Source organism: Stomoxys calcitrans, chromosome 2, assembly GCF_963082655.1.
Source record: "Stomoxys calcitrans chromosome 2, idStoCalc2.1, whole genome shotgun sequence".
Classification (NCBI taxonomy): domain Eukaryota; kingdom Metazoa; phylum Arthropoda; class Insecta; order Diptera; family Muscidae; genus Stomoxys; species Stomoxys calcitrans.
Window position 1 is genome coordinate 177,294,166 of NC_081553.1, and position 22,230 is coordinate 177,316,395.

General features: G+C 38.9%; 1 protein-coding gene across 10 annotated transcripts in view; it reads right to left on the minus strand.

Annotated features, from left to right (window-relative positions):
- LOC106081495 (dystrophin, isoforms A/C/F/G/H) overlaps positions 1-22,230 on the minus strand; it is a 1,057,252-nt gene that overhangs the window by 996,460 nt on the left and 38,562 nt on the right. The window lies entirely within an intron of this gene.

Genomic DNA, 22,230 nt, shown 5'->3' on the forward strand with positions numbered 1-22,230 from the left:
TTCTTCCTTAGGGTAATGTTCTCATTAGGAGAGGGCACCTCTAACATTTAGACTCAAATATGGATATCAAATTCTTGGTTGCATTTCCAAATCCCTTTAATTTGAGCCCCATAATGCTATGTCCGGTAAATATGAACCGTTTGGAGGGTGTTTGGGGCTGGAGCGGCCACCGGCATTTTCCACTGAAAATAGATATCAAAGTCGTTCTTTATTCCCGACGGAAATGAAGTTCAGTTTAGGGGGTGCTTTAGGGCCTACCCCAAAACACTTGGCTTCAAAATTGGATATCAAATTCGTTTTTTACTCTCAAATACCTTTCATTTGAGTCCCATATTGTCATAATGGGCCAAATGGCCCATTTGACCTATCTTTAGGAGGAAAAGCGCCACCTAGACTTGAACGCAAATTTTAATGTTATATTCGTAATCTACTCTCTAGTACCTTTCATTTGAGTCCCATATAGCCATGGTCGGCAAATATGCCAATTTGGGGGCATTTGGGGGTGGGCAACCTCCCATTACTTAGACCTAATGTATTATGCCATATTTTTAATCTACCGCCCAATACTTTTTCTTTGAGTCCCATATTGACATGCACTTCGAATATACAATGCAATGCATGGTACCCCCCAACCGCTGGATACTTGGACCCAAATTCTAATATCATATTCCTTTTCTGGTCTCCAATACCTTTCATTTGATATCTTTATTTTACCCATTGAAATACTTTCGGATATGGGTGGCGTTTTTGGGGTAAGGGGGAGGGTCCGCCTCCATCCGATATCTAAAAATTATATAGCCTACGTTTCCTTCCAGATAAACGTACATAGTCTATGAAGTTTTTAAGAAAATCGGTTCAGTCAAGTATCATATAGTCATAATGGGTCTAATAGCGTTTTTGAGGGGTGGCGTAACCCCCTATACTTCGATCTGATTTTGTATGCCAGATACGAAATCTCAATTTTGAAATTAACGTCCAATATGTCTGTTTGGGGGAGTTTTGGAGTTGGGTCGGTCCGATGGGTACTTATTCGTATTCTACTCTCCAAATCCTTTCATTTGATACCTATTTTGTTCCGATCGGTCAACTTTTCATTTTAGGTTGTGTTTTTGGCATAAGGGGGAGGGTTCGTCCCCCTTCCGATACCGAAAAATTATATAGCCTATGTTTCCTTCCAGACCAACCTACACAATAAGAGAAAATTTGGAGAAAATCGGTTCTGGCGTTTTTCAGTCTAAACGAAAATATCCGTGGTTAGCAAATGTTCCCATTTTGGGCGTTTTTGTGGGGGTTGGGTGATCCCCTATACTTCGACATGAATTTGCATGCCAGATTCGTTATCTACTCCCGTATATTTTTTATTTGATACCCATATTGCCCTTATCGGTCCACTTTTGATTTTGATTGCTGTTTTTGGGGTAACGGTGAAGGGTCCGCCCCCTTCGGTTATCAACAAAATTGTAAAGCCTATTCCTACTTCCTGGCCATATTCGTAATCTACTTCCGAATACCTTTCATTTGAGTCCCATATTGTCATGATCGACATATAAACCTATTTTAAGAGGTTTTGGGGCTGGGGCGGTACTTGGACCCAATTTTAGTATGAAATTCGTACTCTGATCTTAAATACCTTTCATTTGAATCCCATATTGTCCCGATCGGTCCACTTTTATTTGGGGTAAGGGGGAGGGTCCGCCCCCTTCCGATATCAAAAAATTATATAGCCTTTGTTTCCTTCCAGACCAACCTACACAATCTGTGAAAATTTCAAGGTAATCGGTTCAGCCGTTTTTGCGTCTATACGAAACAAACAAACACAAATTCAATTTTATATATAAGATTTTCACATACATTTGTAGCTTGGGCTTAACTTTTAACTCCAATTTAACCTGGACTAATCACATTAGTAAAACTCTTGGCAAAGTGTATGAAGCATATGTTGTTGTTGATATCACAAATAAAGTAAGAAATTAAAGATTTTTGCTTTAAACGAGTTTAAACCATTTTGTGCCCTTCGATTTCCCACCGAAAAATTACGCTAAGAGGATATCAGATATTCAGTAATACCGTTACTATGACGAACTTTTCGGGTCTTTCATCCTTTCTCACTTTTTAACAACCTCATATATTTTACAAATACTTTTATTTCGCATGATATATACTCCACATACATTAAAAGCTTCTCTCAAGCCAAAGTCAACATCAACGCCATGAGCACAAAATGTTTTTTAACAAATTTTTATATGTTGTAACGTGAACAACACAAAAAAAAGAGATGTTGCACAAAACATGACCGCACATTTACTGACACACATAATAAATCTTGCTTGATTGTAAAAGTGGTTGAGAAAAAAAAAAACAGAAAAATAAAAACGAGAATGTGCGAAATAAAAAAACTGTATATTGAAGTTACAGCTTGCAGACATTCCATTGAGGAACTGGCCAAAGCGTATCAGGATATGGCTGGCAATATTGGATGTGGGTGTGGAAGTTGTGGCATTAGTGGACGGAAACTGATTTGTTGAGTTTTAACTTACATCCATGTATATGTTGTGTTGTTATGTTTCCACCATCAGCTCCAACAAGAACAGAGTACTTGAAAATTTGGTTACTCGAATCTCCAGCATTCGAAATATGGGTTTGGTTGGCATGAAGTAGTGGTCAAAAGTCCACAGTATGTAAACATGATTTACATATCAACATCAAAACCATTAAAAAATATTGAATACTTACACTGGTGGAGTATGTTTTTTGGGAAAGAAAAGCAGGGTTGGGAAATTCTGTAAGGATTGGGAAGTTAAATTTGGGTAAGGTCATCTCAGGTTATCATATTAGGACAGTGTGTCAACAGACTATTATTAATCAAAAGGAACAAACAAACGAAGATTCCTTCAACGGTTAGCTGACACCAAGTATTAATAAGTTTATACTGATATATCAGTCAAGCTAGAAATACCAGCTATTTGTTCTTTTAATCGGCAGCCTATTATAATAATTACAAGACACCAGAAGCATCTCAGTTTACTTAAAAAGAAAGTTAGTGGTAGTGGAGTTCAGGTGCAGAAGTTATATTTCGCCGGAAAATCAAAGCCGGCTATTGCTGGCGATATCAAACACCTCAAAATGAACAAACGGATTGCATATCGCACAATAAATCGTTATAATGATACTGGTAGAGCTGCCAACGGCAAACGCAGGTTCGAATTCGACGAAATCCATGCAGTAGTAGCAATCAAATGGCTAAATATATCAAAATATTCCAAAGGATGCTCACTTGAATGACTTTCAAGAACTGTGTCAATTATACTCTAAGTCAGTCCATAACTTGATAAAGCCAATAACTGTGCCAAATATGGTCTGAATCGGTTGATAACCCGATATAGCTGCCATATAAACCGATCTTCCAATTTGACACTCTGAGCCACTGGAGGGCGCAATCTTTACTCGATTTGCCTGCAATTTTGAAGTTGGTATTTTTTATGACTTCTAAAAGCCATGACAAGTACCGTCCATATCGTTCAATAACTTTATGTAGCTCATATACATATTGAAAAAATCATTCAAAGAACTTGACAAATGCGATCCATGGTGGAAGGTTTACAAGATTTGGCCCGGCCGAACTTAGTACGTTTTACTTGTTTAATTTCCAAATTTTATAACTTTTAACTGACTTATTAGATGTTGACACATTTTGTGGTTGCGATCGTTGTGTTTAAATTTGTCACAAATCCAAAATATACAAAAAAATTAAAATCAAATTACAACTATCGTCGTTAGTTGCAAAATACGAAGCCGATCTCGGTCGGAATTGCAACACCCGTGGAGATATTGTAGACCTAAAGCGAACTCTCTTGTATGAATTTTTGATCAGGATCTCTAAAAAATTTGGAAATCGGACCACAAACAAAGATTTGGCAGCCCCAAAAATTTTATAAAATACCGAGATTAACTACTTTAGGGTCTTTTAAAAGGCGCCCGGACAACATAAGGCCTTGAAATTTAAAATACGATCCTCACCGCAGCTCTAACCATTCCAAATTTCAATGAGATATCCATACCCGTTCTCACACCATTTAGGATGGGGGTATACTAATTTCGTCATTCTGTTTGTAACTACTCAAAATATTCGTCTAAGACCCCATAAAGTATATATATTCTTGATCGTCAAGACATTTTTAGTCGAACTAGCCATGTCCGCCCGTCCGTCTGTCTATCGAAAGCACGCTAACTTTCGAAGGTGTAAAGCTACCCGTTTGAAATTTTGCACAAATACTTCCTATTAGTGTATGTCGGTTGGGATTGTAAATGGGTTATATCAGTCCATGTTTTGATATAGCTGTCATATAAACCGATCTTGGGTCTTGACTTCTTGAGCCTACCTCGTTGTTATGTCTTTTTTGTTTACTCTTATCTGCCTTAAGTAACACATAGCTACCCATGGAAGTATGTGCAAAATCATGCCATACCCGTATCTTAAAATGTGTGTGTGTATTTGTAGTGCGTACTCCTTTCATTGTAGTTTTAAAGTGAGGGCGTTAAATGCCGAAATGCAAATGTGGCTTAAACAACTTTAACATTGTCAGTTGATATGTCTGTAGAACTCATTGTATGACTAAAAACACAAAAACACGAAGAAAAACCAAAAATATTTTCATGTTTGCTTGGGTCTCCCCAAATCCCTAACCTTTTTTTACCGAGTGCGTAGCAAAACCAGTAAATGTTCAAGTTTTTTTTTTGCCATATTTTCTTTTAGTTTTTTGCTCAACTACACATGAACCTCCATAAATGGTAATCAAAACATTTTGTATGATATAAAAATCTCTTTTTCTATCTGATGAAACATTCGAAGGGCTAGAGGAGGATATTGGGGAATGCATGCGATAAGATAGAATATTTTATAAATATTTATGTATGGAATATGTAAATAATAGTTCGTTCTGGTAAAGTTCTGTTACACATTTTCCTTTATTCTTCTGTTACCTTTTGTTTCTTGGCAAAAAATGGGTTAAGAAGTTTTTTTTTTTGGCCCCAAAGTGTAACAGCATTCTTCATGTTGTTGATATTTTTATACCCTTAAGAATAGTTTATATTGATTTATGAGAATTTTTAATGAGTTTAAAAGAAAGAAAGTACATTTATCCATATTTAATAGACATTTTATAACTAAAAATACAAAAAGGTGTGTCAGATTGTTTAAAATCGAAGGAAAATAGCAAATATATTAAGGTCTAAAAACTAAATGAATTTGAAAGAATCACCATGGTTAGGGTGAAAGCAAAAACTGGGTCAATCGGCAGAGTACATGGCTTAGGTTATACGAGGGTTACCATTTATATTCCGGGATTAGAGAACACAAAAACAAATATTAATCATCGAAAATCGCGTTATTGTTTTCTAAAATATTTCCCATTACGATCTATACATTTTTGCATGCGTTTGAACCAATTGTCGAAGCTCTATTGTCGAAGCTCAATTGCCGTACTATACGGCAGGTTACTCATCCAATCGATGCTTTGAGCGCTTAAAAATGCAGTGGTTTCCTATTTTTATACCCTCCACCATAGGATGGGGGTATACTAATTTCGTCATTCTGTTTGTAACTACTCGAAATATTCGTCTGAGACAACATAAAGTATATATATTCTTGATCGCCGAATTATTTTATGTCGATCTAGCCATGTCCGTCCGTCAGTCCGTCCGTCTTTCTGCCGAAAGCACGCTTACTTTGGAAGGTGTTAAGCTAGCCGCTTGAAATTTAGCAAAAATACTTCTTTTAAGTGTAGATCGGTTGGATCGGTTGGTTCCTGTTTTGATATAGCTGCCATATAAATCGATCTTGGGTCTTGACTTCTTGAGCCTCTAAAGGGCGCAATTATTATTCCATTGGAATGAAATTTTGTACGACGTGTTTTGTCATGATATCCAAAACCTGTGCCGAGTATGGTTCAAATCGGAGGATAACCTGATATAGCTGCCATATAAACCGATTTTGGGTCTTGACTTCTTGAGCCTCTAGAGGGCGCAATTCTTATCCGATTTGAATGAAATTTTGCACGCGGTATTTCGTAATGATATCCATCAACTGCGCCAAGTATGGTTCGTTCGGTCCGTAACCTGTCATATAAACCTATCTGGGGACTAGACTTCTTGAGCTTATAGACGACGCAATTCCTATCCGATTTGGCAGAAATATTGCATGACGTATTTTATTATGACTTTCAACAACTGTGTCAAATATGATTCAAATCGGTTCATAACCTGACTTAGCTGCCATATAAGCCGATCTGGCATCTTGACTTCTTGAGCTTCTAGAGATCGCAATAATTATCCAATTTGCCTGAAATTTTGTATGACAGATCCTTTCATGACCATCAACATACGTATTTATTATGGTCTGAATAGGTCTATAGCCTCATACAACTCCCATATAAATCGATCTCTCTATTTTACTTCTTGAGCCACCAAAGGGCACAATTCTTATTCGAATTGGCTAAAATTTTACACAGGTCTCCAACATATAATTTAATTGTGGTCCGAACCGGACCATATCCTAATATCGCTCTAATAGCAGAGCAAATCTTTTCTTTAATCCTTTTTTGCCTAAGAAGAGATGCCGGGAAAAGAACTCAACAAATGCGATCCATGGTAAGATTCGGCTCGGCCGAACTTAGCATGCTTTTACTTGTTGGAGCATTTCTTTCGACCAATTGACACGAACCTTTTTTTGAGCGATTGGCAAATTGTGTGGAATCCAACGCAAACAATTTTTTTTGACGGTCAAATATGCATGCAGTATTGAATGTATGCTGGTCCCACTAACGCCTAAAGTTGTCTCAATCTCACGATAGGTCACATGAAGATCTTGCAATATTAGTTGGCGGACAGCATCAATGTTTTTTTGAACAACAACTGATTTTGGACGACCTTCAAGAAACTCGTCTTGGAGGGAACTACGACCCCGGTTGAATTCACCATACTATCGATAAACACTGGTCCTTGATGGAGCTTCATCACCAAAAATTGAATTAAGTTCATCGATGCACTGTTGTTGAGTTAATCCACGTCGAAAGTTGTAAAAAATAATCACACGAAAATGTTCACGATTTAATTCCAATTTTTGGCGAGATGAATATTTCAGGTTACTGTAAACAACACAAATAGCGCTCGTATGTCAAAACATATTGACTACCTATAACTTCAAAAATATCAAGCATGACATAGAGCTGTCAGTTTACGGATTGCAACTCAAGGGTTGTCCAATCCCGGAATATAAAAGGCAACCCTCGTAGAAAAGAGATACTTAAAAAAAATAATTCACTAGATAAATGTCCCTCGATTATTATCATTATTTGCGAATCTTTACGCTTATTTTCATCTTCAATTACTGACATCATCTTTCAAAGCATTATCCGCCAATGCATTTTTTTTTTGTTTTATATGCTTTCAAGAAGCAAAGCTTTAGAACAGTGGACCTGGGCAAAAAATTGGATAATCTTTTACATAAAAATGAAAGTTTGCGCTTTGTTTGTTTGTTTGTGTTCAAATTGCCAAAGATGGCACTAGAAAGACCGACAAAAGTAGAAATTCGATTGAATTAAAAAATAGTGTAAGTGATGACAATGTGAAGGGAATTAACAGCGAGCATCACTAACAACAAATGCAGCGCCATCTATTGGGGGATATTAGTCATTTAAAGCAACCACTGTTTTTACAAGTTGTACCACCACAAGCACCACTGTTTTCGCGAGTTGTCTTTCCATCGAATAAATGAAATATAGGAACTTAACGTTGATTGTTTCTGGTTTTTCAAACCTCCTATGTTGGGGCAAGCTTCCACTGTAAGCTGTCTCAGATAAAATTTTCGATAAATAAAGAATTTTGAAAAAAAAATCTATAAACAACAGCATATAGCATCATTCGGGAGGCCACCATTGCGCAGAGGTCTGCCTACTACGCTGAACGCCTGGGTTCAAATCCTACCGAGAACATCAGAAAAATCTTCAGCGGTGGTTATCCCCTCCTAATGCTGGCTTCATTTGTGAGGTACTGTACCATTTGGAATGACACTCATGTAAAAACTCCTCCCCAAAGAGGTGTCGCCCTGCGGCACGCTGTTCGGACTCGGCTATACAAAGGAGGCCCCTTATCTTTGAGCTTAAAAAGGGTATTCTTTAATAATGTGGTATCTTTTACGGTGTAAAAGAAGGCGCAGAGGAGCGTGCAAGTAAAAGAGTGCTGAGATCGGCAGGGCCAAATCTTAAGGACCCATCTTCATGGATTCTGCTCAAATTTATACTAAATAAATTTAGTTGAAGGGCATAATTTTATTCTACATACCAAACTTCTGTCAAAACAGCAAAAATTTAAGCTTCTAGGTATCGAACAAGGATGACCGGGAGACCAAACATGGGTGCTATATCAGGTTATAGACTGATTTGGACCGTATTTGGCACAGTTGTTGGAAGTCATAACAGAACACCGCATGCAATTTCAGCAAAATCGGACAAAAAATTCGACTTGTAAGGACTTAAGAAGTCAAATCGGGAGATCGGTTTATTCGGGAGCTACATCAGGTTATAGACAATTGGGATCGAACTAGGCACAGTTGTTGGAAGTCATGACAGAACACTCCATGCTAAATTTCGGCCAAATCTAGCAAAAATTGCAAGGGCTCAAGAAGTCAAATCGGAAGATCGATTTACATGGGAGCTTTATCAGGTTATAGATAGATTTTGGCCGTACAAGGCACAGTTGTTGGAAGTCATACCGGAACACCACATGCAAAATTTTAGCCAAATCGGACAAAAATTACGGCTTGAACCGGTTAAAGAAGTCAAATCGGGAGATCTATTATATGGGAGTTATCAGGTTATAAACCGATTTTGCAAAAGCAAAAATTAAAGCTTCTAGGAACAGAGAGGTTATAAACAGATTTGGACCATATTTGGCACAGTTGTTGGAAGTCGTAATAGTCGCATGCAATTTCATGGGTGCTATATCAGGACAAAATTTGTGGCTTTTAAGGGACCGATTTGGACCGTACTTGGCACAGTTGTTGGAAGTCATAACAGAACACCGCATGCCAAATCGGACAAATATTGCGGCTTCCAGAGGCCCAAGAAGTCAAATCGGGAGATCGGTTTATATGGGAGCTATATCAAAATCTGAACCGATATGGCCCATTTGCAATACTCAACGACCTACATCAATATTAAGTATCTGTGCAATATTTCAAGCGGCTAGCTTTACGTGATCGACCGCTACCGTGATTTCGACAGATAGCCGGACGGACGGACGGACATGGCTACATCAACTCAAGTCGAAACTATCAAGAATATAAAGGGTGATTTTTTTGAGGTTAGGATTTTCATGCATTAGTATTTGACAGATCACGTGGGATTTCAGACATGGTGTCAAAGAGAAAGATGCTCAGTATGCTTTGACATTTCATCATGAATAGACTTACTAACGAGCAACGCTTGCAAATCATTTTCAGTGAATGGGCCCTAGAAAAGTTGGCAGAAAATCCGCTTTTTTATCGACAAATTTTGTTCAGCGATGAGGCTCATTTCTGGTTGAATGGCTACGTAAATAAGCAAAATTGCCGCATTTGGAGTGAAGAGCAACCAGAAGCCGTTCAAGAACTGCCCATGCATCCCGAAAAATGCACTGTTTGGTGTGGTTTGTACGCTGGTGGAATCATTGGACCGTATTTTTTCAAAGATGCTGTTGGACGCAACGTTACGGTGAATGAACACATTTCGAACCAAACACTGATTTTGGTAATAAAATTCAATGATTTGCAAGCGTTGCTCGTTAGTAAGTCTATTCATGATGAAATGTCAAAGCATACTGAGCATCTTTCTCTTTGACACCATGTCTGAAATCCCACGTGATCTGTCAAATACTAATGCATGAAAATCCTAACCTCAAAAAAATCACCCTTTATATACTTTATGGGGTCTTAGACGAATATTACGAGATTTTACAAACGGAATGACTAGATTTGTATGCCCCCATTCTATGGTGGGTACAATGAGAGTGTTACGTTTTGTTTCTTTGTTCCGCATAGACTAAAAAATCTGCACCCATAATCTGCCCAAAAATTACATGTTTGCCTATTGGGGCAATATGGGTATCAAATGAGAAACAATTGAAAAAAATCATCCCCACAATCGCCCTTCATGCGATTGGGAAAATATGGGTTTCAAACGAAAGATACTTCAGAGTACCGGGAATACGAAAATTGTATCAAAATTCGGGACTTATTCCCAGGCACTAAATGGGCATGTACACCACCGAATGGTACAAGGTGGGTATTTGAGAGTAGAATATGGAAATTATATAAAAAAAATTGGGTAAATTAAGAAAATTATTCTCTATTTCCTACATTTGTGCTTAACATATTATCGGTCCACCGGGCGACATTCGGTATGATCCCCATGCGGACCAGGGCTGCGACTATAGAACCTATCTCTAAGTAATAAAATGTTCCTCAATATTGAGGATGGCTCCTTTGTGTTGGAGAGACATCTTGAGCTCTCGTACTTTATGTAGGACCGTCTTCACCTCTCCTTGAGGAATGTTGTGCCCACTGATATTCTCCGGTTTTAGTCCCTTCCAGCGATTCGGAGCAGAAAAGACCCGAGAAGGACAAATCAACACCTACCATCTCTTTGTTGACAACAAAGCCGCTTACGATACTCCTTTACATTTAAAGGTATTTCAAGCCATGTCTGAGTTTGGTATCCCTGCAAAATTAATTAGACTCTGCAGGATGACACTTGCTGATACGCGTTTCTCAGTAAGAATAGGAAAGAATCTCTCTGAACCATTTAATACCAAACGAGGTTTCAGACAAGGAGACAGCCTATCGTGTGATCTCTTTAATATTCTGCTGGAGAAGATTATACGAGATGTAGGTGTGAATAGATATGACACACTAATCACAAGAGAACACATGCTACTCGCCTATGCCGAAGACATCGATATCATAGGTCTGTTACCGAAAGTAGTAACTGCAGCCTTTGCAAGAATCGAAAGAGAGTCAGTAAAAATGGGTCTGGCAGTAAATGGAGATAAGACCAAATGGATGATTTCAACTCCCAAAAAGCCCTGCACAACCGAGCAGACAAAGAAAATGGAGAAAGTTGGGAACCACAACTTTGAGATAGTCAGTAACTTTATCTACCTAGGCACCGCCGTCACCGAAACGAATGACACCAGTTTTGAGATTAAGCTAAGAATAATACTGGCAAACAGATGCTACTTTGGACTAAGTAAGCCTTGTTTCTAAAGGCCAACCCTCGACAGACGAAGATTACACTATACAAGACACTGATACTTCCCGTGCTGTTATATGGTTCTGAAGCATGGGTACTTGTGAAAGCAGATGAGACAGTGCTTGGAGTATTTGAGAGAAAGATTCTTCGTAATATATATGGACCAGTTTGCGTTAATGCAGAATATAGCCGTATGAGCTGTATGACGACGATAGCATAGTTATACGCATCAGAATACAACGACTGCGTTGGCTAGGTCATGTTGTCAGAATGGATGAAGAAGCTCCAGCAAAGAAGTCTTTTGAAGGCAAACACGGTGGTACACGCAAACCGGGAAGACCAATAGCCTGATGGAAAGTTCAAGTGGTGGGAGGCACCTCGAAACTTGGTGTCAGACATTTTAGAATGAGCGCAGAAGATCGAGGCGCTTGGAACGCTATTCTACGTTCGGCTAGTGGAACAAATATTCTGTCATAGCCAATTAAAGTAAAGTAAGTAAAGTATAAAATCCAAATCGGCCCATACTTGGTCATTTACATAGATATTGTAGGTCTATAATAAAATGGGATAATAAATGTATCCATGGTGGTGAGTAACCTAAGTTCAGAAATTCGTCTATATTTTTTTTTAATTTGGTTAGAATTGGTTCTGGCGTATACTTAAGAAGAAAAGTAGGTCGTTCTGGTTATAAGGAGCAATAGAAACAGATAATTGCGCCCTCTAGAAGGAGTTGGAGGTTGTGGGTGAAAATATTATATATTTCACTCAAATTGCATAAAAATTGCGCTCTCTAGGGGCTCTAGAAGCACAATCAGGAGATCGGTTTATATGGGGGCTTTATAAGTATTGGGTTGCACAAAAAGTAATTGCGGATTTTTCATATAGTCGGCATTGACAAATTTTTTGACAACTTGTGACACTGTAATTGCATTATTTCTTCTGTCAGTTATCAGCTGTTACTTTTAGCTAGCTTTAGAAAAAAAGTGTAAAAAAAGTATATTTGATTAAAGTTCATTCTAAGTTTTATTAAAAATGCATTTACTTTCTTTTAAAAAATCCGCAATTACTTTTGGGCAACCCAATATATAGTCCGATATAGACGGCGATCTAGAATACATATAATGGAAGTTGAATATTGCTTGATGCTGTAAACGTAATGACAAAATTAACGTATCACTTCATAGGACACGGTATGTATAAGAAGAAAATTTATACATAAATATTCAGTTTAAATGTAAAGGAGCGGAGCAAAAAAATATAGGTACCCGCTCCGTATCCCTGGTCCCTTCCTCACCTTCAGTTCTATCACTTTTACAGTGATTTAAGTAAAAAAGATGATTCGCAGTACTGTGGTTTTTTCCCCACCTTAGAGATAAACACCACCCTGACTTACTATATATTGCATCTCCTCACATACCTAAGGAAAAGTTTTCTACACTCTCTTCAATATCCATTTCCAATCATACAATACAAACTCTTGTTTTTTATGTGCACAATGCATCGTCATTTCCATCGTCATTTGTATCATCAGCTGAAGTAATAATAGCTTGTCAAGACAATTTAAACATTAACAACTACTGTCACAAGTATGAAATATAGTCAAGCCAGCCAATCTTTAGCAACTGCTGCTTAACAACCTTCCATATATGTACGAATCAGCATTTGTACACATCCTTGTACTTGTGTATGTGTACGTATGGCAACACAGACCCTCAACTGTAACTGGAGCTTTTCTCTATATATTTTGTGAATTTTAAATGAGTTTTCACTATCATTTTGTACACGGCAGAGCATGTGTGATGTATAAATATTAATGAAAACCATCGCATGGGAGAACAAAGTTGTGTACATGTGAAAAGTAAACTGTGGTAGCGGCAAAAATCTCTGGATGCCTTTATTTAGACAAGAAGAAATCCAGTTAAACACCAAGTTTTAATTAAAGTTATAAAAATTGCAAAATTGCAATTTCAAAGGAATGGTAAATTATAGTATCTGCAGAAATGTTTAAAATGTCTCGTAACTCTTTCCCAATCACTAATGAGATAAGTTGGATGGAAACATTTTAATCCAAATTGTTAAAGGTGGGACTATAGATTTAGTTCCTTGTATTTAGGGAAGCTAACAATTAAAAGCGCGCTACGTTCGGCTGAATCTTGGGAATCCACCATCATGGATTCTGCTAAAAATGTATACAAACTAAATTTAGTTGAAGGAAAATTTGATTCTCCATACCAAACATCTTTCAAACCAGGAAAAACTAAAGCTTCTAGGAATCGAGCAAGGACAATCGAGAGAAAGGTTTATATGGGACCTATATTAGTTTATAGATCGTACTTGACACAGCTATTGGAAGTCATAACAGAACACTATATGCAAAATTTAACCCAGATCGGGCAGAAATTGTGGTTTCCATGGGCTTAAGAAGTACCATCGGGAGATCTTTTTATATGGGAGCTATATCAGGTTCAAGACCGATTTGAACCGTACTTGGCACAAATGTTGGAAGTCGTAACAGAACACTCTTTGCAAAATTGTAGCCAAATCGGAGACAAATTGGGGCTTGTAAGGGCTTAAGAAGTGAAATCGGCAGATCGGTTTATATGGGACCTATATCAGATTATAGACCGATTTGAACCGTACTTGGCACAGTTGTTGGAAGACATAACTTAATACTATATGCAAAATTTTAGCCAAATCGGACAGAAATTGTGGTTTCCAGGGGCTCAAGAAGTAAAATCGGGAGATCTGTTTATATGGGAGTGATATCCAAGGACCCACATCTATAGCAAGCATCGGTGCAAAATTTCAAGCGGCTTGATTTACGAGTTCGACTGCTAAGTGATTTCGACAGACGGACATGGCTATATCGGCTCAGAATGTCGAGACGATCCAGAATATATAACTTTATGGGTGGCAAATCAATATTTCAATGGAATGACTACATTAGTATACCCCCATCCTATGGTGGTGGGTAAAAAAAGGTGTAGTGTCATTCATGTTTTCGCGACCTTTGGGCAATATGAGGTCGAGACGGGTTACTGATTCCTACACTATCAAGGGGAACGGGATAGTCGATAAGCTAGCAAAGAAAGGATGGTTAATAAGCTCCGACTGTGCTAATGAATCAGAGAATCCTTCGTTGTACAAGATTCCAGCTACGGCGCACGCTTTCTACGATAACCACATAAATGGTGCGTAGGCTGACGCAAGGGTTGCCATTTAGCCAAGGACCATTGGCCTATTAGGGTGGGGGTCAATTAGGGTGTCACTCATCCCGTGGTTGAAGAAGCATTACCCCGGACTGTTGATAGGAATCCCGATTGGTCATTGCAATGTCAGGTCTTAGACGTCGTACTGAACACACTAAAAAGGCGGACTTCTGCAGGATCTTTGATGGCTAGGAGGAGTTAAAGACGGTTGAATTCCTTTTGCAATAAGAAGGCACTGGATTATAGGTTATATTCGTACTTTTAGGTACTAAAAACTACAAAATACTAAAAAAATTTTAAAATTGCCCAGTGCGAGTGGAAAAGGCCAGAATTAGGTAATGTTGTAATACTTCTAAGAGGTAAGGATGCCATTCTGCATAGCTGAAAAGGCCGAAAGCACCTTGCAAATGTCATATGACTGGGCTAGACCCAAGACTGAAATCTGCCTGTTCACGAGAAAGACGAAGGTGGGCCAATTTGACGAACAACGTTTCCTCAATAGAGCGATTTCGATATCTGACAAGGTCAAATAGTTAGGAGTGACCTTGGACAGGAAACAGAAATGAAAGAGTCACAATCAAGAGCGTACTGAGAAGGCTCACAGATGTTGGGCACTATGTAGACGGGCCGAAGTTTCCACTGGATGTACAGGAGCGTAATTAGACCAATAGTTACTTACGCCTCAGCAGTTTGGTGGACTATGATGGAGAAAATATGTAATGTAAGGATAATGCAACAGGTTCAGAGAACTTGTTGTTTTGGCATAGGCGAAGCGATGAGGACCACGCCCACTGTGGCACTGGAGGCTATTCTAGATATCCGACCCATTGACATAAAGATTAAGTGTGAGGCAGCCACTGCGGCTATGAGACTTAAGGCGATGGGAGAATGGATAGAGAATAGGAGCAGGTCATACCATATAAGCGACGATAGGAAGCCCGGTTGGATTATAAAAGGTTTCCCTTCGGATACCTGAGATGACACTTTTGGTCGAATGAGGGACGTTACTGCAAGAGGCACAGTCTTGGATTGACGGAACGCTGGTGTTGCCATCTGGGAGATCATGCTTTACAGATGGATTAAAGCTAGAGAAGAGAGTGGGCCTAGGCCTGTGTCTACATTGAGAACGATCACGGAATGCGTGAGGTTGTGTAGTGTTAACGCAAGGGCGTCGAAAGTGAACGATTAAACTGGACATCAGGACCATAACAGCCAGGATGGTAAGTGTCAGGCCATAGCGGTGTAAGGGGAAATCTAAAAGTATGACCATTTGACAGTGAAGGCCAGATGTCCTTCATCAATAAACTTGGTTCATCCGAAGTCTTTAGGGTAGACACAGTCCCAGTTATGGGTGTGGCAGCACTGTGGTACCGCTAGTACAACGAAGACCCTATGGGGAAATCCGGATCATGAGAAGACGAAGCTATTACTGAAAGGAAATAATAAAGAGGTCAGTATAGCTTTCGGTATCAAAACCAGACACATAGGACTACGAGCACACTTATGGAAATTAGCTCGGGCAGGCGATAGCACGGGTAGGGCATGTGAGAAAGATGATAAGACGTTGGATCTTTTCTTATGTCATTACCCGTCTTTAGCAGCTAACAGACACTGGCACTTGAGTGGGGATACAGTACCAGACATAAACCAACTTGGGGGTGTGGTATGGAAAATAATAAGGAATTTTATAAGTAGCACTTATATTTTCTTTTCGAGGTTACTTTTTTAGTATTTAGAGCGCACAACAAGCTGACTACTGGCTTAGTATGTATGTCTGTAGTGGGATTGGACAGATTAATATCCGCACCCTTTTTTCAACCCAACCTAATCTAAACAATTTTTTTTAAATAAATTGGCTCATTGTTGTAAAAGAAACACCGCTATTATGATTTGAGTCAATGTCTTGTTTTGATGCGGTGTTTCAATTCTCGTCTTATATTCACTCATAACACCGCCATGGATATAGACGATGCAAAAATCAGTGCTACACGAAGCATGAAAGTGAATGCTCGAGTATTATAAAAACCTCCACTCACATCAGTGTGATGAGCATAACACCGCATTAATTGCGGTAGCGATAAGTACTAGCACCGCATTTTTATGAGTATATCGCCAATCAGAAAAATACCACCGCTTGTAGTTCTCCGCTGCTTAGTGACGGAAGAAGATGAGTATTTGAACTACAACTTGCAAGGGGTTAGGACGTCCGCCAATGACGCTGAAGACTTGAGTTCAAATCCTGACGAGAACATCAGTAGAATTTTCAAAGATGGTTATCCCCTCCTAATGCTGGGTACATTTGTGAGGTACTATGCCATGTAAAAACTCCTCTTCAAAGAGGTATCGCACTGCGGCACGCCGTTCGGTTATAAAAAGGCGGCCCCTTATCATTGAGCTTAAACTTGAATCGGACAGCACTCATTGATATATAAGAAGTTTGCTCCTGTTTTACTTTGACAAATTTTCTCTCTGTGCATGCACTTGTAGATTGAAAATTTCTTCATTTTCATTACGAACCAAGAAGATTTCAATTCAATGGCAAGTAACCCCTGCACATCTGTCTTTGTGTTCATTAACTCAAAAAGGAAAATAAAAAAATGTTACATTTCATTCCATCACAAAGAGGTTCAGTTCAACAGTGTTGTGAGGCAACTGAAGTGAACCGAGTAAAGAAGAAGTAGTAGTTGGACAAAAGCTTCATACAAAAAATATACAATGACACTTATTAAGCCAATTAAATGCAATGTTGTTTGACTTTCTTCGATGCATTTTCCTTGCTCTGCAAAATTGTGCGCAACTATAAAGGCATAAACTGGTTGCACATGTGTCTCCTTTTAAAGGGTGCTTTTTTAGCTATTATCTTTTTGGTAACACTGGTTTAAACAGATAACGCACGTTTCGTGTTTTGTTTCACTGTCAAATATCTTCAGCTTAATCTATAATTTAACCATGAATCGTCTTACAAACGAACAACGCTTGCAAATTATTGAATTTTATCTGTCAAAAAATGCGTGCTCTGTTAAGAAATTTCATCGCGCGCTTTTTCCAATTTATGGTCAGTTTAATCGACATACTGAAGCGGCTATTCTGGCTATTGTAACTAAATTTCGCACCAAATTTACATGGTTGGACATTAAACCGCCACCACGCTTACGTAGAGTGCGAACTGCAGAAAATATAGCATCTGTATCGGCCAGTGTTAATGATGACTCATTAATTATCGATTCGTCGCCGATCGCAGCAATTGTGACCCAGTTACACAACAAAGCCTTTCAAAATACAGCTGGTGCAAGAATTGAAACCGAACGACCAACCGCAACGCAAAAAACTTAGCTTTGGCTCAATGGGTACGTAAATGGGCAGAATTGTCGATTTTTGAGTGAAGATCAGCCAGAAGTTTTGCAAGAGCTACCAATGCTTCCAGAAAAAGTTACAGTTTGGTGCGGTTTATGGGCTGGTGACTTCAATGGACCGTACTTCTTCAAAGATGATGCGAATCGTAACGTAACTGTGAATGATGAGTGCTACCGTGAGATGGTATCCAACATTTTTGCCCAAAATGCAAGAGCTTGACTTGCATGACATGTGGTTTCAACAAGACGGTGCCACATGGCACACAACACGCGTAACAATGGACGTATTGAGAGGCGAGTTCGGTGAACATTTCATTTCACGTTCGAAACCGGTCAGTGGGCGGCCTAGATCATGCGATTTAACGCCTTAAGGCTATCTTTTGTGGGGCTATGTTAAAGCTCATGTCTATACAGACAAGCCCGCTTCAATTGACGCATTGTAAGACAACATTGAACCATTTATTCGTGAGAAACCGGCCGAAATGTTGGAAAGAGTATGCCAAAATTGGATTAAGCAGATGGGCCATTCGAGGAGCAGTCACGGTCAACATTAGCATGAAAAAGTCTTCAAACATTAATTTATATGAACCGTACTATCGATTTAAATAAAAATTTCATGAATTTTATGTTTTTTTTTTTTTGATAAACTTTCCTATGTCTCTTAAAAAATCACCCTTTATATATTCAGCATCATAAATGGTGTTTTTGGACAAATTTAACGTATGGGAACAAAATAAAAAACACGAAGAATAACTAAAGAAAATTGTAGCGAAATAGTTTTAAATGTAGTATCTACTCTAAGAGTTTCCACCGTAGCGCAGATGTCCGCCTATGACGCTGAACGCCTTGGTCCGAATCCCGGCGAGAACATCAGAATCAATTTCTAATGGTGGTTATTCCCTCCTTTCCATTTTAGGTTTTCATTTCTTTGAGAACTTGTCTCATTTAGCGGATGTGAAAATTCGCAAGTTATTGGGCTTTTTAAAGAGATTTGGATGGTTCGAAGGTAGGAACTACAAGACAGCTTCCTTCTCCTGTTCCTTTGGTATCACAATGAATGACGACATCTTAAGCTGCCATTAGACATAAGAATTGTCATATGTAATTTCAACTAGTAAAAAGGAGGTAAGTTCTGAACTTTGGATACCCACCACCTAGGGTATAAATGTAAACCGCCTCTCCGCATAATCCGGTGAAAAATGCATAATTTATGCCCCCGAATTTGTGAACCAAATTTGGCACTGACATTGGTCTAATAAGTACGAGTCATTGTTCAATTTTGTAGGAGAAAATATTGGTTTTTTTGGTAGCTATATCCAAATATAGACCGATCTGTACCATACACAGATGTCTAAAAGCTTAACATAAGTCACTGTGTCAAATTTCAGATTATAAATACGCCTTTTATAGGCCAGGACTTTAAATCGAGAGATCAGTCTATATATGGCAGCTTTATCCGAATCTGAACCGATCTGGGCCAAAATGAAGTAGAATGTCGAAGGCCTTAACACAACTCACTCTCCCGAATATAGGCGACATCGGACAATTAATGTGCATGCACCCAAGACCTTAAATCGAAAGATCGGTCTATATGGCAGCTATACTCAAATCTGGACCGATCTGAGACAAATTGCAGAAAGATGTCGAAGAGCCTATCACAACTCATTGTCCTAATTTTCGGAGAAATCTGACAATAAATGTGGCTTTTATGAGCCCAAGACCTTAAATCGAGAAATCGGTATAAATGGCAGCTATATCAAAATCTGGACCGATCTGAGCCAAATTGAAAAAGGATGTCGAAGGGGCTAACACAACTCACTGTCCCAAATTTCGGCGACATCAGACGATAAATGCACCTTATATAGGCCTAAAACTTCAAATCGATAGATCGGTCTATATGGCAGCTATATCCAAATCTGGACCGATCTGAGCCAAATTGAAAAAGGATGTCGAAGGGCCTAACACAACTCTTTGTCCTAATTTTCGGAGAAATCGGACAAAAAATGTGACTTTTATGAGCCCAAGACCTTTAGTCGAGAGTTCAGTCTATATGGCATCTGTATCCAAATCTAAACCGATCTGGGCCAAATTGCAGAAAGACGTCGAAGAGTCTAACACAACTCACTGTACCAAATTTAGGCAAAATCGTGAACTAAATGTGACTTTTATGGGCCTAAGACCTTAAATCGGCGGATCGGTCTATATGGGGGCTATATCAAGATATAGTCCGATATAGCCCATCTTCAAACTTAACATGCCTATGGACAAAACCAGTAAGGAAGGGCAAAAGTCGGGCTGTGCCGACTGTATAATACCCTACACCTACCCTATAAGTACAGTGTGGAACCTATATCCAATTCTGAACCAATTTTGATGAACCTCGGCGAGCAAATATATTCAAACTGTAAAAACTACGGTTGACAAATGACAACATTATGGCAAATAACCCAAAATCTGACGATATATGGGAGCTATACATACTTACTGCAAATCCGACGAATATATTAATGGGAGCTATATCTAAATCTGACCCGATTTCTATGAAATTCACCAGTAATGTCGAGAGTCGTAAAAAAATCCTTTCTGCTAAATTTCGAGAGAATCGGTTAACAACTGACCATTTTATTGCATTATTACCGAAAATCGGACGAACATATATATGGGAGCTATATCCAGATCTGAACCGATTTTTTCCAATTTCAATAGGCTTTGTCTCTAAGCCGAAAAACATGCCTGTACCAAATTTGAAGACGATCGGATGAAAATTGCCACCTGTACTTTGTACACAAATTAACATGGGCAGACGGACGGGCGGACAGACAGACGGACATTGCTAAATCGAATCAGAAGGTGATTCTGAGTCGATTGGTATACTTATCAATGGGTCTATCTCTCATCCTTTTAGGTGTTACAAACTTATTCACTAAGTTATAATACCTTGTACCACATTAGTAGTGTAGGGTATAAAACGAATCTCTGCAAAGTTTCAGCTCAATATCTCAATTTTTAAAGACCGTAGCGTGATTTCAACAGACAGACGGACGGACATGGCTAGATCGTCTACGATTTTTACGGCGATAAAGAATATATATACTATATAGGGTCGAAAATGGGTATTTCGATGTGTTGCCAACGGAATGACATTATGAATGTACCCCCATCCTTCGGTGGTGGGTACAAAAACAGCAACTCTGAAAGTTGTACACATCGTGTGATAGGTACGAAAAATCGAATATGACAAATGGATTTTGGAACTTTTTCTTGTTTTATTTCATCGAACATACACGCAGATTCATTTATATAAAACAAGTAAAAGCGTGCTAAGTTCGGCCGTGCCGAATCTAATATACCCTCCACCATGGATCGCATTTGTCGAGTTCTTTTCCCGCCATCTCTTCTTAGGCAAAACAGGATATAAGAAAATATTTGCTCTGCTATTAGAGCGATATCAAGTTATGGTCCGGTTTGAGGTCAGGAAGTAAAATAGAGAGATCAATTTATATGGGAGCTGTATCGGGCTATAGACCGATTCAGACCATAATAAACACGTATGTTGATGGTCATGAGAGAATCCGTCGTACAAAATTTCAGGCAAATCGGATAATAATTGCGACCTCTTCAGGCTCAAGAAGTCAAGATCCCAGATCGGTTTATATGACAGCTATATTAGGTTATGAACCGATTTGAAACATACTTGGCACAGTTGTTGGATATCATAACAAAACACGTCGTGCCAAAATTCATTCAAATCGGATAAGAATTGCGCCCTCTAGAGGCTCAAGAAGTCAAGACCCAAGATCGGTTTATATGACAGCTATATCAGGTTATGGACCGATTTGAACCATATTTGGCACAGTTGTTGGATATCATGACAAAACACGTCGTGCGTTTATTCCAATAGGATAACAATTGCGCTCTCTAGAGGCTCTAGAAGCCAAGACCCAAGATCGGTTTATATGGCAGCTATATCAGGTTATGAAGCGATTTGTATTAGTGCAAAATTTCAAGCGGCTAGCTTTACTCCTTCGGAAGTTAGCGTGCTTTCGACAGACAGACGGACGGACAGACGGCCGGACATGGCTAGATCGACATAAAATGTCACGACGATCAAGAATATATATACTTTATGGGGTCTCAGACGAATATTTCGAGTAGTTACAAACAGAATGACGAAATTAGTATACCCCCCATCTTATGGTGGAGGGTATAAAAATAATTCATATGAAAATACATGCAGATCAGAGCGCGCTCTATTCGTATTCGACGTATATAAGACAAGTCTTATGAATACAGAAAGTGACAGCTCATATGACATGTCTTATCGTGCAATGGCAGCTTAGGTATGTCTGAAGGCAAACAGCTACTTAAATTTGCCCATCCCTTCCA